The sequence below is a fragment of the Hyperolius riggenbachi genome, chromosome 10 (assembly GCF_040937935.1).
Source record: "Hyperolius riggenbachi isolate aHypRig1 chromosome 10, aHypRig1.pri, whole genome shotgun sequence".
NCBI classification, from domain to species: domain Eukaryota; kingdom Metazoa; phylum Chordata; class Amphibia; order Anura; family Hyperoliidae; genus Hyperolius; species Hyperolius riggenbachi.
The window spans coordinates 36,689,851-36,708,649 of record NC_090655.1 but is presented as its reverse complement, the minus strand read 5'-3'; the positions used below and the strand labels follow the sequence as shown (position 1 = coordinate 36,708,649).

The window sequence follows — 18,799 nt, the reverse complement described above, 5'->3', positions numbered from 1 at the left end:
ACAGTAGATTCAACTCAGTAAAGTCAAGGTAGCCCAGCTTCTGCTGTCAGTTAAATGCAATCAGGGCCACCCCTGACAACACTAAACTTGCTGCACACAGTACCTTCTGTCATGTGTGGGTAGCTGGTACTGTCAACTGAGGGTGCGATAACTATGGTCTGAGACTGAGGAGAAAGGTGGTGAGGTACTAGCAAGGCAGGACCTGCTGCTTTCAGCTGATAGATGTGGTGGCAAGGTGGCACACTTACTGCAGCCAAGTGGCCAGGAGAATTAGCTGAGCTCCTTACCTGGCAAAACCCATTTGGGAAGTACACTTGTTTACTGCTCATATGTTCAGGTTGTGAAATGTTTCCTAAAAAGTTTGCATGTGTCTTTGAGGAAGACCACAACGCTTGTCAACTGGAAACTGGGCAGCCTGCCACATATCATATGGCAGAGCTCATTTCAAGGGCTGCTGTTACTGAAAAGTAAGACGTCACCGGCTCGGTGACTGATGAGTGGAGACAGTTCATGAGGTGCTTAACATTTGTCCATCAGATCTTCTCCCTTTCTTTCCTGCCACTACAGTGACTACTTACAATCACATGAGCTTGAAAATGGATCTTTGTGGATCTGAAACAAATTGGTGTCATTGAGATACCTAATTCCTATTTGTGGAACTAAGTGGCCTTTGCACATTTACACACATCACTGTCACTACTATTGTGTTAAGAGTTTTGGCTCTATAAAATTGGCATTTATTTAACCACTTGCCGACCAGGGGAATTTTCACTGATCGGTGCTGCGTGGGCTCTGCAGCCCGCAGCACCGATCAGGAGTGCAGCAGGACGATCAGACTACCCCCCTTTATTCCCCACTAGGGGGATGTCCTGCTGGGGGGGTCTGATCGCCGCCGGCCATTAGTGGGTAGCGGGGGGGGGGCTCCTCAAAGCCCCCCTCCGCAGCATTTTGTGCGCTCCCTCCCTCCCCTTACCTCCCTCTCCCTTCCTGGGCTGCGCAGGACGGATATCCGTCCTGCGCATTGTGGGATAGGCTTCAGCCTATCATATGCCGGCGATCCCCGGCCAATCAGAGGCCGGGGATCGCCAATCTGCCTTACGGCGCTGCTGCGCAGCAGCGCCGTATCATGTAAACAGCGGGGATTTCTTCCCCGCCTGTTTACATTTTGCCGGCGAGCCGCTATCGGCGGCTCTCCGGCTGTTCACGGAGACACCCTCCGTGAACTGACATGGATCGAGCGGCCGTTTCCATGGTAACCCGCAGACAACCAGTTTACGCCAATCGGCGTTAGCTGGTCGTCAAGATGTTAAAGATGGAAGTGTAGTGATAAATAACAATGAATATTTTTTTTAGATCATATTAATGTATAAACTATTTAGTCAGTGTTTGTCCATTGTAAAAGCTTTCCTCTGATTTACATTCTGAAATGTATCACTGGTGACACCATCTTTAGTCTTGGCAAGTGATCGCTTTGGAACGTTTGCTTACTGAGGGGGAGATTTATCAACACATTACCGACACTTTTTTCTTCTTAATCTGTTCTAACCAGCAGGGAGAACAGTTCTGCATGATAATAAGAACCTTCTTAAAGGGGCACTACAGCGAAAAACTGTAAAATTTAAAATATGTGCAAACATATACAAATAAAAAGTACATTTTTTCCAGAGTAAAAGAAGCCATCAATTACTTCTGAAAATAAATATATCCCTGAGAATCCCCTATAAAGAGCTGGACTAGTCCAAAACCTGTCACTTCTGTCAGATTTCTACTACCTACTGTAAGTGACAGCAACATAGGAGAAAAGTAATTTATGGCTCATTTTACTCTGGAAAAAAAATGTACTTCCTATTTGTATATGTTTGCACATATTTTAAAAATTTTACTATTTTTCGCTGTAGTGCCCCTTTAAATCCTAGGTAATAGTGGCAATTTAGCGTGGATTTCTAGAGCTGCACTACAGTTAAGAAAAGTGAAAATCCATCCCTAAACTGGCGCAGATTAAGAAGTGCTTGATAGCAGTTCTACAGATGTAGAACTGCAGGCTAGACATGATTGCAGAGTGCAGGCTAGACATGATTTGTGATGTGCTCCTCCCCCTGCTGAATTCCTCCTCAGAGCCTGCTGCTATCAATACAGCAGGTCTGTTGGTTACCTCAGCAACAGCATTTCCCCTCACACACTGCACTGTCTGGGAGACTCCTCCTAGCTCTTCCTATTATACAACAGTTTTAGAAGGAATCTGCACTATAACGATTTCTTAAGATGCCTGAGACAGTTCTGCACGGATTTCTAAAAACCTACCAAGGTTTTGTTTCAGACACTCTTGATAAATGTGGCCCTGAGAGATCAATGCACACAGGTAGATACTTGCTTGGCAGTTGAAAAGATCCGTTATTTCCCTCAATGCAATGAGATTCACAGACAGGAAACTGTCAGAGCCATCACGCTGTGGGCGGGGTTTCACCACAATATCAGCCATACCGACGTCCCTGATGATCTATTTGAGAAAAGGGAAAGCTTTCTCATGAGAAAGAGGGTATCAGCTACAGGTTGGAATGAAGTTCAATCTTTGGTTAAGGTACCTCTTTAGATTATCCTAAATTGTATTATATCGGTAGGTGATTTGTAGTTGAATCAAAGTCAAACTGATGTTGAACTGACATCAAACGTCCGTGTGCACTTGCCCCAATGTTCCTCTCCCTGAGAGCATTCCGCAAAGGGAATGTGCAGAGGAATACAGTGCGCCTTTAACATCTTCCTAAATTTACCAAGATTGAAAGAGAATCATCTACTTACATAACCAATACACCAAGGCGAAACAAAGTGCAAGAAAAAACACAGCATTGTTGATAGTTAAAAGAAAGAATGGAAAATATGAGAACTGCTTGACCTGAGGAGGAGGATTACGGTAATTTACCAGCAAATGCAACAGCAGTGAGCCAGCTTGATGCATAAACAAAGAGCAGGGATAGGTTCTCTGGTATGTCCTGAGGTTTAACCACTTCAGGACCACAGTCTTTCTACCCCTTAAGGACCAGGCACTTTTTTTCCATTCAGACCACTGCAGCTTTCACGGTTTATTGCTCGGTCATACAACCTACCACCTAAATGAATTTTACCTCCTTTTCTTGTCACTAATACAGCTTTCTTTTGCTGCTATTTGATTGCTGCTGCGAGTTTTAGTTTTTATTATATTCATCAAAAAAGACATGAATTTTGGCAAAAAAAATGACTTTTTTAACTTGCTGTGCTGACATTTTTCAAATAAAGTAAAATTTCCTATACATTTGAGCGCGAAAGTTATTCTGCTACATGTCTTTGATTAAAAAAAAACCATTCAGTGTATATTTATTGGATTGGGTAAAAGTTATAGCGTTTACAAACTATGGTGCCAAAAGTGAATTTTCCCATTTTCAAGCATCTCTGACTTTTCTGCGCACCTGTCAGGTTTCATGAGGGGCTAAAATTCCAGGATAGTACAAATACCGCCCAAATGACCCCATTTTGGAAAGAAGACATCCCAAAGTATTCAGTGAGAGGCATGGTGAGTTCATAGAAGATTTTATTTTTTGTCACAAGTTAGCGGAAAATGACACTTTCTGACAAAAAAAAGAAAAAAAAAAAAAAAGTTTCCATTTCTGCTAACTTGCGACAAAAAAAAAATGAAATCTGCCACGGACTCACTATGCTCCTCTCTGAATACCTTAAAGTGTCTACTTTCCAAAATGGGGTCATTTGTGGGGTGTGTTCACTGTCCTGGCATTTTGGAGGGTGCCTAATTGTAAGCACCCCTGTAAAGCCTAAAGATGCTCATTGGACTTTTGGCCCCTTAGCGCAGTTAGGGTGCAAAAAAGTGCCACACATGTGGTATTGCTGTACTCAGGAGAAGTAGTATAATGTGTTTTGGGGTGTATTTTTACACATACCCATGCTGGGTGGGAGAAATATCTCCGTAAATGACAATTGTTTTATTTTTTTTACACACAATTGTCTATTTATAGAGATATTTCTCCCACTCAGCATGGGTATGTGGAAAAATACACCCCAAAACACATTATACTACTTCTCCTGAGTACGGCGATACCACATGTGTGGCACTTTTTTGCAACCTAACTGCGCTAAGGGGCCCAAAGTTCAATGAGTACCTTTAGGATTTCACAGGTCATTTTGAGAAATTTCGTTTCAAGACTACTCCTCACGCTTTAGGGCCCCTAAAATGCCAGGACAGTATAGGAACCCCACAAATTACCCCATTTTAGAAAGAAGACACCCCAAGGTATTCCGTTAGGAGGATGGTGAGTTCATAGAAGATTTTTTTTTGTCACAAGTTAGCGGAAATTGATTTTAATTGTTTTTTTTCACAAAGTGTCATTTTCCGCTAACTTGTGACAAAAAATAAAATCTTCTATGAACTCACCATACTCCTAACGGAATACCTTGGGGTGTCTTCTTTCTAAAATGGGGTCATTTGTGGGGTTCCTATACTGCCCTGGCATTTTAGGGGCCTAAACCGTGAGGAGTAGTCTTGAAACCAAATGTCGCAAAATGACCTGTGAAATCCTAAAGGTACTCATTGGACTTTGGGCCTCTTAGCGCACTTAGGGTGCAAAAAAGTGCCACACATGTGGTACCGCCGTACTCAGGAGAAGTAGTATAATGTGTTTTGGGGTGTATTTTTACACATACCCATGCTGGGTGGGAGAAATATCTCTGTAAATGACAATTGTTTGATTTTTTTTACACACAATTGTCCTTTTACAGAGATATTTCTCCCACCCAGCATGGGTATGTGTAAAAATACACCCCAAAACACAATATACTACTTCTTCTGAGTACGGCGATACCACATGTGTGACACTTTTTTGCAACCTAGGTGCGCTAAGGGGCCTAACGTCCTATTCACAGGTCATTTTGAGGCATTTGGATTCTAGACTACTGCTCACGGTTTAGGGCCCCTAAAATGCCAGGGCAGTATAGGAACCCCACAAGTGACCCCATTTTAGAAAGAAGACACCCCAAGGTATTCTGTTAGGAGTATGGTGAGTTCATAGAAGATTTTTTTTTTGTCACAAGTTAGCGGAAAATGACACTTTGTGAAAAAAAAAAACCAATACATATCAATTTCCGCTAACTTGTGACAAAAAATAAAATCTTCTATGAACTCATCATACACCTAACAGAATACCTTGGGGTGTCTTCTTTCTAAAATGGGGTCACTTGTGGGGTTCCTATACTGCCCTGGCATTTTAGGGGCCCTAAACCGTGAGGAGTAGTCTTGAACCCAAATGTCTCAAAATGACCTGTGAAATCCTAAAGGTACTCATTGGACGTTGGGCCCCTTAGCACAGTTAGGCTGCAAAAAAGTGTCACACATGTGGTATCGCCGTACTCAGAAGAAGTAGTATAATGTGTTTTGTGGTGTATTTTTACATATAACCATGCTGGGTGGGAGAAATATCTCTGTAAATGACACATTTTTGATTTTTTTTACACACAATTGTCCATTTACAGAGAGATTTCTCCCACCCAGCATGGGTATGTGTAAAAATACACCACAAAACACATTATACTACTTCTCCTGAGTATGGCGATACCACATGTGTGACACTTTTTTGCAGCCTAGGTGCGCTAAGGGGCCCAACGTCCTATTCACAGGTCATTTTGAGGCATTTGTTTTCTAGACTACTCCTCACGGTTTAGGGCCCCTAAAATGCCAGGGCAGTATAGGAACCCCACAAGTGACCCCATTTTAGAAAGAAGACACCCCAAGGTATTCCGTTAGGGGTATGGTGAGTTCATAGAAGATTTTATTTTTTGTCACAAGTTAGTGAAAAATGACACTTTGTGAAAAAAACAATAAAAATCCAATTTCCGCTAACTTTTGACAAAAAATAAAATCTTCTATGAACTCATCATACACCTAACAGAATACCTTGGGGTGTCTTCTTTCTAAAATGGGGTCACTTGTGGGGTTCCTATACTGCCCTGGCATTTTACGGGCCCAAAACTGTGAGTAGTCTGGAAACCAAATTTCTCAAAATGACTGATCAGGGGTATAAGCATCTGCAAATTTTGATGACAGGTGGTCTATGAGGGGGCAAATTTTGTGGAACCGGTCATAAGCAGGGTGGCCTCTTAGATGACAGGATGTTTTGGGCCTGATCTGATGGATAGGAGAGCTAGGGGGGTGACAGGAGGTGATTGATGGGTGTCTCAGGGGGCGGTTAGAGGGGAAAATAGATGCAATCAATGCACTGGGGAGGTGATCGGAAGGGGGTCTGAGGGGGATCTGAGGGTTTGGCCGAGTGATCAGGAGCCCACACGGGGCAAATTAGGGCCTGATCTGATGGGTAGGTGTGCTAGGGGGTGACAGGAGGTGATTGATGGGTGTCTCAAGGTGTGATTAGAGGGGGGAAATAGATGCAAGCAATGCACTAGCGAGGTGATCAGGGCTGGGGTCTGAGGACGTTCTGAGGTGTGGGCGGGTGATTGGGTGCCCGCAAGGGGCAGATTAGGGTCTAATCTAATGGGTAACCGTGACAGGTGGTGATAGGGGGTGATTGATGGGTAATTAGTGGGTGTTTAGAGGAGAGAAGAGATGTAAACACTGCACTTGGGAGGTGATCTGATGTGGGATCTGCGGGCGATCTATTGGTGTGGGTGGGTGATCAGATTGCCCGCAAGGGGCAGGTTAGGGGCTGATTGATGGGTGGCAGTGACAGGGGGTGATTGATGGGTGGCAGTGACAGGGGGTGATTGATAGGTGATTGACAGATGATCAGTGGGTTATTACAGGGAATAACAGATGTAAATATTGCACTGGCGAATTGATAAGGGGGGGTCTGAGGGTAATCTGAGCGTGTGGGCGGGTGATTGGGTGCCCGCAAGGGGCAGATTAGGGTCTAATCTGATGGGTAACAGTGACAGGTGGTGATAGGGGGTGATTGATGGGTAATTAGTGGGTGTTTAGAGGAGAGAATAGATGTAAACGATGGATTTGGGAGGTGATCTGATGTCGGATCTGCGGGCGATCTATTGGTGTGGGTGGGTGATCAGATTGCCCGCAAGGGGCAGGTTAGGGGCTGATTGATGGATGGCAGTGACAGGGGGTGATTGATGGGTGGCAGTGACAGGGGGTGATTGATAGGTGATTGACAGGTGATCAGTGGGTTATTACAGGGAATAACAGATGTAAATATTGCACTGGCGAATTGATAAAGGGGGGTCTGAGGGCAATCTGAGCGTGTGGGCGGGTGATTGGGTGCCCGCAAGGGGTAGATTAGGGTCTAATCTGATGGGTAACAGTGACAGGTGGTGATAGGGGGTGATTGATGGGTGATTGATGGGTAATTAGTGGGTGTTTAGAGGAGAGAAGAGATGTAAACACTGCACTTGGGAGGTGATCTGATGTCGGATCTGCGGGCGATCTATTGGTGTGGGTGGGTGATCAGATTGCCCGCAAGGGGCAGGTTAGGGGCTGATTGATGGGTAGCAGTGACTGGGGGTGATTGACGGGTGATTGACGGGTGATTGACGGGTGATCAGGGGGGATAGATGCATACAGTACACCGGAGGGGGGGGGGTCTGGGGGGGGGTCTGGGGAGAATCTGAGGGGTGGGGGGTGATCAGGAGGGGGCAGTGGGCAGGGGGGGGGGATAAAAAAAAAATAGCGTTGACAGATAGTGACAGGGAGTGATTGATGGGTGATTAGGGGGGTGACTGGGTGCAAACAGTGGTCTGGGGGGTGGGCAGGGGGGGTCTGAGGGGTGCTGTGGGCGATCAGGGGGCAGGGGGGGGGGAAATCAGTGTGCTTTGGTGCAGACTAGGGTGGCTGCAGCCTGCCCTGGTGGTCCCTCGGACACTGGGACCACCAGGGCAGGAGGCAGCCAGTATAATAGGCTTTGTATACATTACAAAGCCTATTATACTATGTACATGCGGCGATCCGGGTGCTAGTAATCCGCCGGCGCTTCCGAACGGCCGGCGGGTTACTACGAGCGGTGGGCGGAGCCAGTCCCCGGCGGCTGATCGCGTCACGAATGACGCGATCGCCGCATAGCCACTCCCGCAGCCGCCCCCGCCGATGGGCGTATTGCGGTCGTTTGGGCCCAGTCTTTGCCGCCGCCCATCGGCTGGGGGCGGTCCTCAAGTGGTTAATCAACATTGCATGTTTTTCGTATCTCCAACACAGAAAAAAAAACACCAGAAAATCTAATAAACTAGATAAATATTTGCCCTCCTTTCTGAGAGAAAAACACATAAAAGGTGATATTTCAGTTGGCACAAACAAGCAGCAATGATGGCTGCAATCAACTACTGACCAAGGTCTACCTAAAACTAAATTCATCAAGTAGGATTTTTCACCTGATTGTCGGGTTGGCGTTGAGGGTCAATGGGAACACTATCCAACCAGGGGCGTAACGACAGAGGTGCAGCCCTTGCATCCGCAGGGGGGGGGTCCCAGAGCTGTAGGGGGGGCCCAAATACTATTTCACTCCCTCTGATAAAAAGGTTCATCCTTCAGATCAGAGGTTTGTGGCTACACTTGTTATAGGTGTGAAGATTATGACGTCCACACGTTTTATGACCCTTTCGAGATGGGCTCAACAGGCTGTGAGGGTCACCAGGGGTAGGGAAGAGAAAGGCTGTGAACACTGCCCATAATTTGTAGTTATGCCCCTGCAACCAAAACTGAATTAATGGCTCCAATACTGCACACTCAATGGCTTAGAGCTGATGACACGGTGCACATTGGCACTGTCTAGGCAACTGCATGTCAGAAGAAGCAGCTGCTAACCTAACACTGGCAGACCAAAGCTTTGTGTAAGTTGCTACCCGTGCACATATTTTAATCTGCTGGAACAGACTCTCAGGGCTGTGGAGTCAGTACAAAAACCACCCAACTCCTCAATTTATGAAAACACCAATTCCAACTCCTGGTACCCAAAATGGCTCCGACTCCTTGGCTCCGACTCCTTGGTCTAATACTTACCAGGGCTGTGAATTTGGTACAGAAATCATTTGACTCCCAACTCCTAAGCTTATGAAACCACAGAATCCAGGAACCCAAAATTGCTCCGACTCCTCGACTCTGACTCCAACTTCACAGCCCTGCAGACTCTAGCAGCACCTTTTCAGAAGAAAGTTCAATACGGTTGTAACAACAGTCTCCACTAACTTCCAAGTGACACTGACCTACTACATGGCCAAAATAATAATGATTGTTCACTGGGTGTGGCAGCATGCAGGCGATAAATCAATTGATGCTTGGCAATGCATTCTGTGAAAACCTAAGAGACCTAGTCATAAAAAGTGCAAAGCTTCAACTAGGCATTTTTTTGGATGATCGAACATAGAATTTCTTTCATCACTTTTATAAAAGGGTAAATAAAATGCAGATATTGGTCCATATACAATTAACGTTCTCTCCTGGGAGCTTATTTTCATATTCTCTTTAAATTAACTGAAAAAGTTGGTGAAATACATAAAAATTATTTTGAGTATTTTCTTGCTTGCTGGTGGCTTAAAAAGGCATTTTATGCCAAGATGTGAAAATATTACGCAGGAGAAAAAGTGAATTGCATGCAGGCCATTGTCTTGTGTGTTCACCGGTTCTCAACTACCTGGTATGTGTTGCCTGCACTGTACATACAATTATGTATAAAACATGAATTGCTTTGATTTGAGATGGTATTACCAAATTTTAATGCAACTCAATGAGGGCCTCTGTAAAGTAATCTTACCCTACAACAGGTGTCTATTTATAAGGCTTAGGACAGCTTATTTAAACCGAAATCGCACTTTATGCATCCGAGTAATGTTCACCTCCCATTCATTAACCTATAACTTTATCACTACTTATCACAATGACCTGATCTATATCTTGTTTTTTTCCGCCACCAATTAGGCTTTCTTTGGGGGGTACATTTTGCTAAAAGCTACTTTACTGTAAATGCATTTTAACAGGAAGAATAAATTAAAAAAAAAATGGAAACAATTCATTATTTCTCAGTTTTCAGGCCATTATAGTTTTAAAATAATACATGCCTCCATAATGAAAACCCATGTATTATATTTGCCTAATAGTCCCGGGTATTACACCATTTAAATTATGTCCCTATCACAATGTATGGCGACAATATTTTATTTGGAATAAAAGTGCACTTTTTCCATTTTGCATCCATCACCATTTACAAGCTTATAATAATAAAAATAAACAATAGAAATATTTCATCTTTACATGCATATTTAACCACTTCACCACTGAGGGGTTTTACCCCTTGAGCACCAGAGCAATTTTCACCTTTCAGCACTCCTTCCATTCATTCATCTATAACTTTATCATTACTTATCACAATGAAATGAACTATATCTTGTTTTTTCCGCCACCAATTAGGCTTTCTTTAGGTGGGACATTATGCCAAGAATTATTTTATTCTAAATATGTTTTAATGGGAAAATAGGAAAAATGTGGGAAAAAATTCATTATTTTTCAGTTTTCGGCCATTACAGTTTTTAAATAATGTATGCTACTGTAATTAAAACCCATGAAATGTATTTGCCCATTTATCCCGGTTATAAAACCGTTTAAATTATGTCCCTATCACAATGTTTGGCGCCAATATTTTATTTGGAAATAACGGTGCATTTTTTTCAGTTTGCGTCCATCCCTAATTACAAGCCCATAGTTTATAAAGTAACAGTGTTGTACCCTCCTGACATAAAAATTTAAAAAGTTCAGTCATTAAGGTAACTATTTATGTATTTTTTTTAATTGTAAATTTTTTAATTTTTTTTTAATTACAAAAAAAAAAATTAAAAAAAAATGGAGGAGTGTGGGAGGTAATGAGTAAATTTTTTGTGTATAAGTAATGATTTGTATGTGAAAAATGCTTTAGGGTGTAGTTTTACTATTTGGCCACAAGATGGCAACAGTAACTTTTTGTTTAACCCTCCTGGCGGTTAATTTTTTTTGCCAAAATGGCAAAAATCCTTTTTTTTTTTAAAAAAAAATTTTGTGTTTCATGTAAAGCTACCAGAGTGGTAGCTACATGAAACACCACTAGAGGGCGCATGTGTCCCTCTAGTGCGATCGTCGCCGGCATCAATAGCAAACAGGGGAACGCGTATATAACGCGCTCCCGTTTGGCTTCTCCTGTCGCCATGGCGACGATCGGAATGACGTCATGGACGTCAGCCGACGTTCTGACGTCAGACACCTCCGATCCAGCCCATAGCGCTGCCCGGAACTCATTGGTCCGGGCAGCGCAGGGCTCTGGCGCGGGGGGGGGGGGGGCCCTCTTGCGCCGCTGCGTATGGGCGATCGCCGCAAAGCGGCGGCGATCAAGCTGTACGCGCGGCTAGCAAAGTGCTAGCTGCGCGTACAGCATTTTAAATGGAGCAAATCGCTCCACCAGGGGCTGAGATATCTTCCTGCGTGGCATAGCCCGAGCTCAGCTCAGGCTTACTGCCAGGAAGGTTAATGCGACCTCCAAGCGTCCTTCCGGACGCTTGGAGGAAGTACTAGGAGGCTGGGTAAGTTTTTTTTTTTTTCACAATGATCGCGCTGCTTAGCGGAAAAGCAGCGGATCATTGCAGGGCTCAGATCAACGAACGGGAATGGATTTTCCCATTCATTGATCTCCGGGCGAGCGGCGGGCGGCGTGTTTACGAGCCGGAGTGCGGGCAGCGCGGAAAGTACAGATTTCTCCGTCCCTGGGGGTGAAAGGATGGAAATAGGGACGGAGAAATTCGTACGGGCGGAGGTAAAGTGGTTAAAAAGTTTAGACCCTTAGGTAAATATTTACTTTTTTTTTTTTTTTTTTTTATTAACCACTTAGCAACCCTTGCCACGCTTATCTACGCCCCTTTAAAATTCACCTGGGGCACAGGGGCGTAGATAGGCAACTCCTGTTTGTTTTCCCGCTGTGAGCGTTCGCGTGCGCGATCGCGTGCACGCGGATGCGCGGTCGCGTGGATGTGCGGCCGCGTTCGGCACCCGCTGGTCAGCCAATCATAGTGCTTACAAGTTTGAATGAGCACTGCCAAAGCCAATGACAGTGCTCATTCATTCAGAATGTGTGTAAACATTGAATCAGTCACTATGCTGTTACAGTTACTGAGATCACTCGTGAGAGGATCTCAGATAACCAATACAGCATTAGTGAGTGATCAGCATCAGTGAGGGTTTTTTAAAATAAATTATACCCCCATTAAGCCCATTAACCCTTGCCTCCCTGAAATGTTAAAATTGCTGTGGTTCTTAGGTGAAAAACCCTGTGGTAGAGAAGTGGTTAAACATGGTATATGAGTATTTTTGGGAGGGTGGGATGTAAATTGTTATTTTTTTATGTAAATATGTGTTTATTTTTTTACATGTAGATGTAGTTTTACTATTTGGCCACAAGATGGCAGCCATGAGTTTGTTTACAATTACATCACTCTAAGCGTAACATGTACGCTTTAAGGGACTTAAGAGGCAGAAAAAGCGAGGCTTCCGAGAGAAGCCGTCGCTTTTTCTGCAGGGGAAAAGGATCACTGATCGGACACCATGGCCCAATTCATTGATCCCTCGGCTAAAAAAAACGCGGCCGGGAGCGTGCACACGCGCAATCGGCCACGGGAGCGCACATGGCCTTCTGGACGTAGCCTCTACGTCCAGAAGGCTTAAATGGTTAAACAAGTGTGAACCGACCCTAACACTTACCAAGGCTGTGGATTTTGTACAAAAATCATCTCCAACTCCTCAGTTTAAGAAACCACCGACTCCAACTCGGAATCCAGATACCCAAAATTGCTCCAACTCCAACTTCTCGGCTCCAAATCCAGAGCCCTATATACTGTATAGCTATAGGAAGATTTTCTGATGCTGAAAGCAGCATATTTATCACAAAAATGTGTATCCTAAATAATGGACTACATTCTACTATATGTTGTTAGGGTTCCTCTTTAAGCAATTTTATCCATGAAGTTATATTCAGTCAATTAATCTAGACTATAGTGAACTTCAATCTCTTGTATTAATACTTCTGTATTCCTCATCTCATGAGTTTGTGGAAGAAATAACTGGGAGAAATTTATGGCTCTTTGGAAAGAATTGCTGGCCTGTGTCACATTTCTTCAGTGCAACAAGATTATGGAATGGAATGCAGAGAACTTCTCTTGCACAACTTCCAGTATTATAGGTATGCTTATGACTATTTACGCTGGTGAAGTCCACTTTTGAGGGGGAAATGGTTTTAATGACGCAGTAGAAATAAGGAAATGACTCATCGACATCTATGCAAGTGTCACATGACCTTTCACTGCTGTCCCTCATCCACAACAGAGGAATGGAGAGACGCTAAGGAAGGGAACAAACAGTGGTTACCATAACTCATTCTTCTCCATAAATAGCAGCTGGTGGTAAATAGGGACGGCAGATCTTTCTCCCAACACCTCTTAATTCTGTTGTCAGTTTTTAGGTCTCCTATCACAAAAGCGAAAGAAAGTGATGTGCAACCAAACTAATAGGTCTAATAATAGAGTGAGCATTCCTCCAGTGTGCCAGTAACCGCAGAGGCAAGAATGGTAGAGAGCTGGAAGATTACGTCTCATCTCCTAACAGCTCAACCTTGGCTTCCATCCCTGGCATCAAAGCAGGGAAATAGGATTCAGGAGCCCTTTCGGGAAAAACAGCGCCGCAATAGGATTCTTTTATAAAAGCCAAGATTAGCGGTAAAGAAAGGAAATTTGGGCACATGGCTGCCGCCAAAATTTCCCTCCTTTGCCGCAAACAGCATGGCCATGATATGTGACAACCAAGGTAAATGTTGGCAGCTATGGGCGGCTGGTAAGCAGTAATGCCACTATTTTCATTTCCACAAGCCGCGGCTCTCGGGTTTCTATTGTGTGCCGATATTTCAAATCATTACCTCTAATTTACCTTGGTTGCCGAACATCGTGTTTTTGCGGTAGAGGAGGGAGGAAAGGTTTGGGGGGGGGGGGGGGTCTTACGGATAAGCACTACGGGGGGAGAGGTGAGTCTTAGGGTTAGGCACCACCAGTGGGGGTCTTCAGGTTAGGCATTGGTAGAGGGAGGGTTCTGTGTGAGAGTAGGGTTAGGTTTAGCCATAGTAAAATATAGGTAAATATTACCAGGGCTGTGGAGTCAGTACAAAAATCTTCCGACTCCAACTCTGACTCCTCAGTTTATGAAACCACCGACTCCGGGTACCCAAAATGGCTCAGACTCCTCGACTCCGACTCTTTAGTCAAATACTTACCAGGGCTGTGGATTTTGTACAAAAACCATCCAACTCTGACTCCTCAGTTAATGAAATCACTGACTCCAAATCTCCAGGTGCTCAAAAACTACTCAGACTCCTCGACTCCACAGCCCTGAATATTACCGATATTTTACCATCAGAATTCAGTAGTAGAATATCACGAATTTTAGCAATATTATACAAGCGGCAAACCTCTGCACCCTTTTTTTCCAGGTGCCTTTTTTACTTGTATGTCCCTGGAGTACCCTCCTAGCAAATGAAGCGTAATTATCTCAGCTTTCCTTGGTGCCTCCATCTGTATTCGACACACTGTAGCATGTCCATGTCTGGGGCATCCCTGAACAAATGACATATTAACTTTGCAAGTGAAAAGTAGTAACTACTGCAGGAAACGTTACATCGAAAAAAACACCATATTTGCAAATGTTGTGGCATAGTTACTAATTTCATGAACTTTATAACTAAAACAATTGAAACATTAGCTGTGGCACCAAACTCTGGACCTTCTAGAAAGGCTTAGGAACAACCCTTGTGGCCCATACTGTAGTATGTAAGCACCTTGTTTTGTATCCAACTAAAAGTCTTTCTACTCTTGTAATTTTGGCCCACTCTAGCATGCAGAATGCTTCTACAGTATTTCATGGATATTTGTGGGCCTTCTTGCATGTATAGCATTTTACACTTGTAGCTTAAACCAGGGCAGTACGGTGGCATGGTGGTTAACGCTCTCGCCTTGCAGTGAGGGTCCCTGGTTCGAATCACAGTGTTTGCGTGGGTTTCCGCCGCGCATTCCGGTTTCCTCGCACATCCCAAAAACATACAGATAAGTTAATTGGCTCCCCCCTAAAATTGGCCCTAGACTATGATACATACACTTACACAACAGTCCAAAAATTATCCAACTCCTCAGCCACCAACTCAGACTCCAGGTACCCAAAATGGCTCCGACTCCAACTCTCCGACTTCTTAGTCTAACACTTACCAGGGCTGTGGATTTGATACAAAAATCATCCGACTCCGACTCCTCAGTTAATAAAACCACTGACTCCGACACCAGGTACCCAAAATTGCTCCAACTCACACTCTTCAACTCCAACTCCGACTCCACAGCCCTGATACACTACACGATACATGCATACACATATGACTACGGTAGGGATTAGATTGTGAGCCCCTCTAATCGACAGTTAAGTGACAAGACAATATAGTCTGTACAGCACTGCGGAAAATGTCAGCACTATAAAAAATACAAAATAATAACAATAACCTGTGTTGTATTACCCTATTTTACCGCAAGGGGCCGCAGAAGCAATGAAAGTCTATTCATTCTATTCACAGTCCGCAGTCTGTTGCGGAGCACCGGAAGTATCCGATCCAAGGGCGACAGCACATTGAAAAAAGGAATATCCGCACTCTCCGATGGGTGGCATCCAAACGATCTCATCGAGCGACCACAAGACGAAAGTAAAAGGCTGACATGTTTCGGACAGCAATGTCCTTACTCATAGCCCAAATATACAAACATTTGCTCACACCTTTATCGCTAGAGACACACCCACAACAGGTGTGTCCCTCACAGACCTTACATCGTTTTAAAGACACTTATCAAAATTGTACAAAAGATGAATAGATCCTGAGCATTAAAACAAAATGTAATTTATTATAACATTACTAAAGGAGCAAAAGCCAATAGATCAAATTTACATCCCACCTAGCATTTAATCCATCTGGTATGCAGGTTTCTAGCTGCACAATATGCTTCCCTGAGTAGTAATCTATAGTAATAGTTTATATATATACTAATATACAATATAGGTGTACAAATTGTAGCCAAACAACAAGATGAGCGACTGATATTAGGCACTCTGCAAAATCCATCCGGCGCATCAACTCACAGGACTGTTGGGCTGATATCGTGCAGTTGGCCGCATGTGTACAATGACAATTGTTCTGAATACAGACATGTCATGCCCACTGTTTTACTTGCGCAGGCAGTATTTAGATGAGTTGGTTGTTCAGTTGGTCGATTTGCAGAAAAGACATGTCGTTTCAACAAATTGTCATGTCCGTGGTCCTGCTGTGTATTTTGTTTGGCATGTGTAGGAGCCATTAGCCATAGACCCTGAACAAGCATGCAGATCAGAGGTTTCTGACTCAAGTCTGACTGGATAAGCTGCATTCTTGTTTCAGGTGTGCGAGTGTGTGTGTGAGATCAGAAAGACAGGACTGCCAGGCAACTGGTATTGTTTAGAAGAAAATAATTAGAATTATTAATTCTATTAATTAGAATAGAAAATAATAGCCCTCTCACTTCCAAGTTCCCTTTCACAATGTCTATTGTAAGTCAGGGAACTTTGAAGGATATTTCACAACCTTTGGCTTTGGGTTGTTTTCAAGTAGCTCATTACATAACAGTAGGGATGCTTAGGACCCTGCAGAAGTCATCTCTTTTCTTGACTTACTGTTATTATTGCGTGTTTATACAATGGGGATATGTAGTGGAGTCCATTCATTCCTCTACCTTTTTATATTTTCTATGCCAACAGCTGCCATACAGCACAAGGACATCATGGATCACCCTCATGTTTATTAGTTGACAAGATTTTCATTTATTTTTAAACAATTGCTGTTCCGTATTTTACCTAAATACAAGATTTGGTGATTAGAGCTAGTTCACACTGGGCGTTTTTTGAGCGCTTTGCAGATCGTCCAAGTGTCTTCACCACACTACCCTCTAGACTGTAAGCTCGCAAGGGCAGGGACCTCCTCCTAGTGTTTCTTATTTTGCTGTACTTTATCCTCAAACCACACATGAACTATGTAAATATTTGTACCGCTGGATGTCATGATTGTACAGGGTCTTGAACTTCTCATGTATAAAAGTTCCCCAATGTTTGTTTTGTACTATGTACAGCCCTATGGAAGATGTTGGCGCTATATACCGGTAAATTAAAAAATAATAAAAATGTCGATTCAAGCACTGACTTTTTTCAAATTTATGAGGACACTTTCTATTTATCTGATGCAGCCCTAGGGTGTTTTTCACCACGGCCAACCACAGCCTTCATTTTAGAACAACTGGCCAATTCCATGGCAACAGAATTTCCATCTTAGTATAGTGCCATGGGACCTGGAGAGAGCAGTGAGAAAGGTTGGCAATCTGACAAATGCTAAATATCTACATTTATTGCTGCATACTATAATTCCAATGTTTAGAGACAACAACATGACTCTTTACCAAGGTAAGCAATGCAGGAATTCTTTTGCCTGAGAGTGCACATCCCACCAGAGTTCTCCCATCTGCACATATTTCCTGCATGGCTCCTCCTGATATAGAGGCACACCGTTGCATCAACTTAGGAATTTTGTTATTGGAGTGCCAACCTTTCTACTGGCTTTTCCAGCGACCTAAGGTTTGAGCATCTAGTGACTTGATGGGCCACGCCATATGATGAGCATCACCTCTACCCTACGGTACCTGGAGAGATGGTTCAGCTCGGTTTTGGGGGGCAGGTGTACTCAGTTACAGACAGTTGTGCCATGTTGCGCTTTTTGAAAAGCAGAATGTTCAGACTACAGCACATCACTACAATCACAGTGCGAATGCAGCACAACGGTACTACGGCCACAATGCGTTCTTATACGGAGATTGTGGTGCGTTTGCACGGCGTTTCATACACACAGAGGTAGATTCACTATAACAAATAGCGTGCCTTATCAGAGTTAATGTGCCTTATCAGAATTAACATGCCTCATTAGTGTAGCATAGCGAGCGCTACGAATTTATGCCTGCTAATTGGCAATGACGAGAGCTCCACTCGTCCTGCCCTGAGCCCATGCGGGTCCAATCACTTTAAGGAACATTATCCCCGCACTTTGATTGGCTGCCTATCACTTGACAGGAAACTTGACAGGCAGCCTATTGGGCCAATCAAAGTGTGGGGATAATGTCCTTTAAAGTGATTGGACCCGCAGGGGCTCAGGGCAGGACAAGTGGAGCTCTCGTCATTGTCAATCAGCAGGCATAAGTTTGTAGCGCTCGTTATGCTACTCTGATAAGGCACCTTAACTCTGATAAGGTATGTTAACTCTGATAAGGCATTCTATTTATTATAGTGAATCAACTCCACAGGCTCTAAGACCTTTACTTATATTTAGGGTTGTTTCTCCTTGCGGACTCAAAGGGCTAGAGCTGCAGCCACTCAGGTGCACTCAGTATGCAGTAGCAGTGTTAGGGAGGCTTGCCCAAGGACTCCTCACTGAATAGATGCAGGCTTACTGAACAGGAAGAGCTGAGATTCAAACCCTGGTCTCCGGTGTCAGAGGCAGAGCCTTCAATCAGCCACTAATGTCTGACAATAAAAAGGCAAGCTACAGCCAATGCATCTGCCGTCCAGAAAGGTTGCAGGGTTGTATAGTATCACAACACACAAAACCACAATGGATGTATTTTCAAGAATTCCTATGAAAATCAGGATCCATTGTACCCGTCTGTTGCCTGGCTGTCCAGAGTATGCTGCACTACAACACAC

General features: G+C 43.8%; 1 protein-coding gene across 9 annotated transcripts in view; it reads right to left on the bottom strand.

Annotated features, from left to right (window-relative positions):
* Positions 1-18,799, bottom strand: part of CPEB3 (cytoplasmic polyadenylation element binding protein 3) — a 255,613-nt gene that overhangs the window by 176,461 nt on the left and 60,353 nt on the right. The window contains exon 1 of one of the 9 annotated variants that reach the window (XM_068257809.1): positions 2,302-2,395. The exons of the other annotated variants lie outside the window; for them this stretch is intronic. The gene's annotated coding sequence lies outside the window, so the exon portion shown is untranslated. Of the gene's footprint in view, positions 1-2,301; positions 2,396-18,799 lie in introns of those variants that run through there. 9 annotated transcript variants of the gene reach the window in all.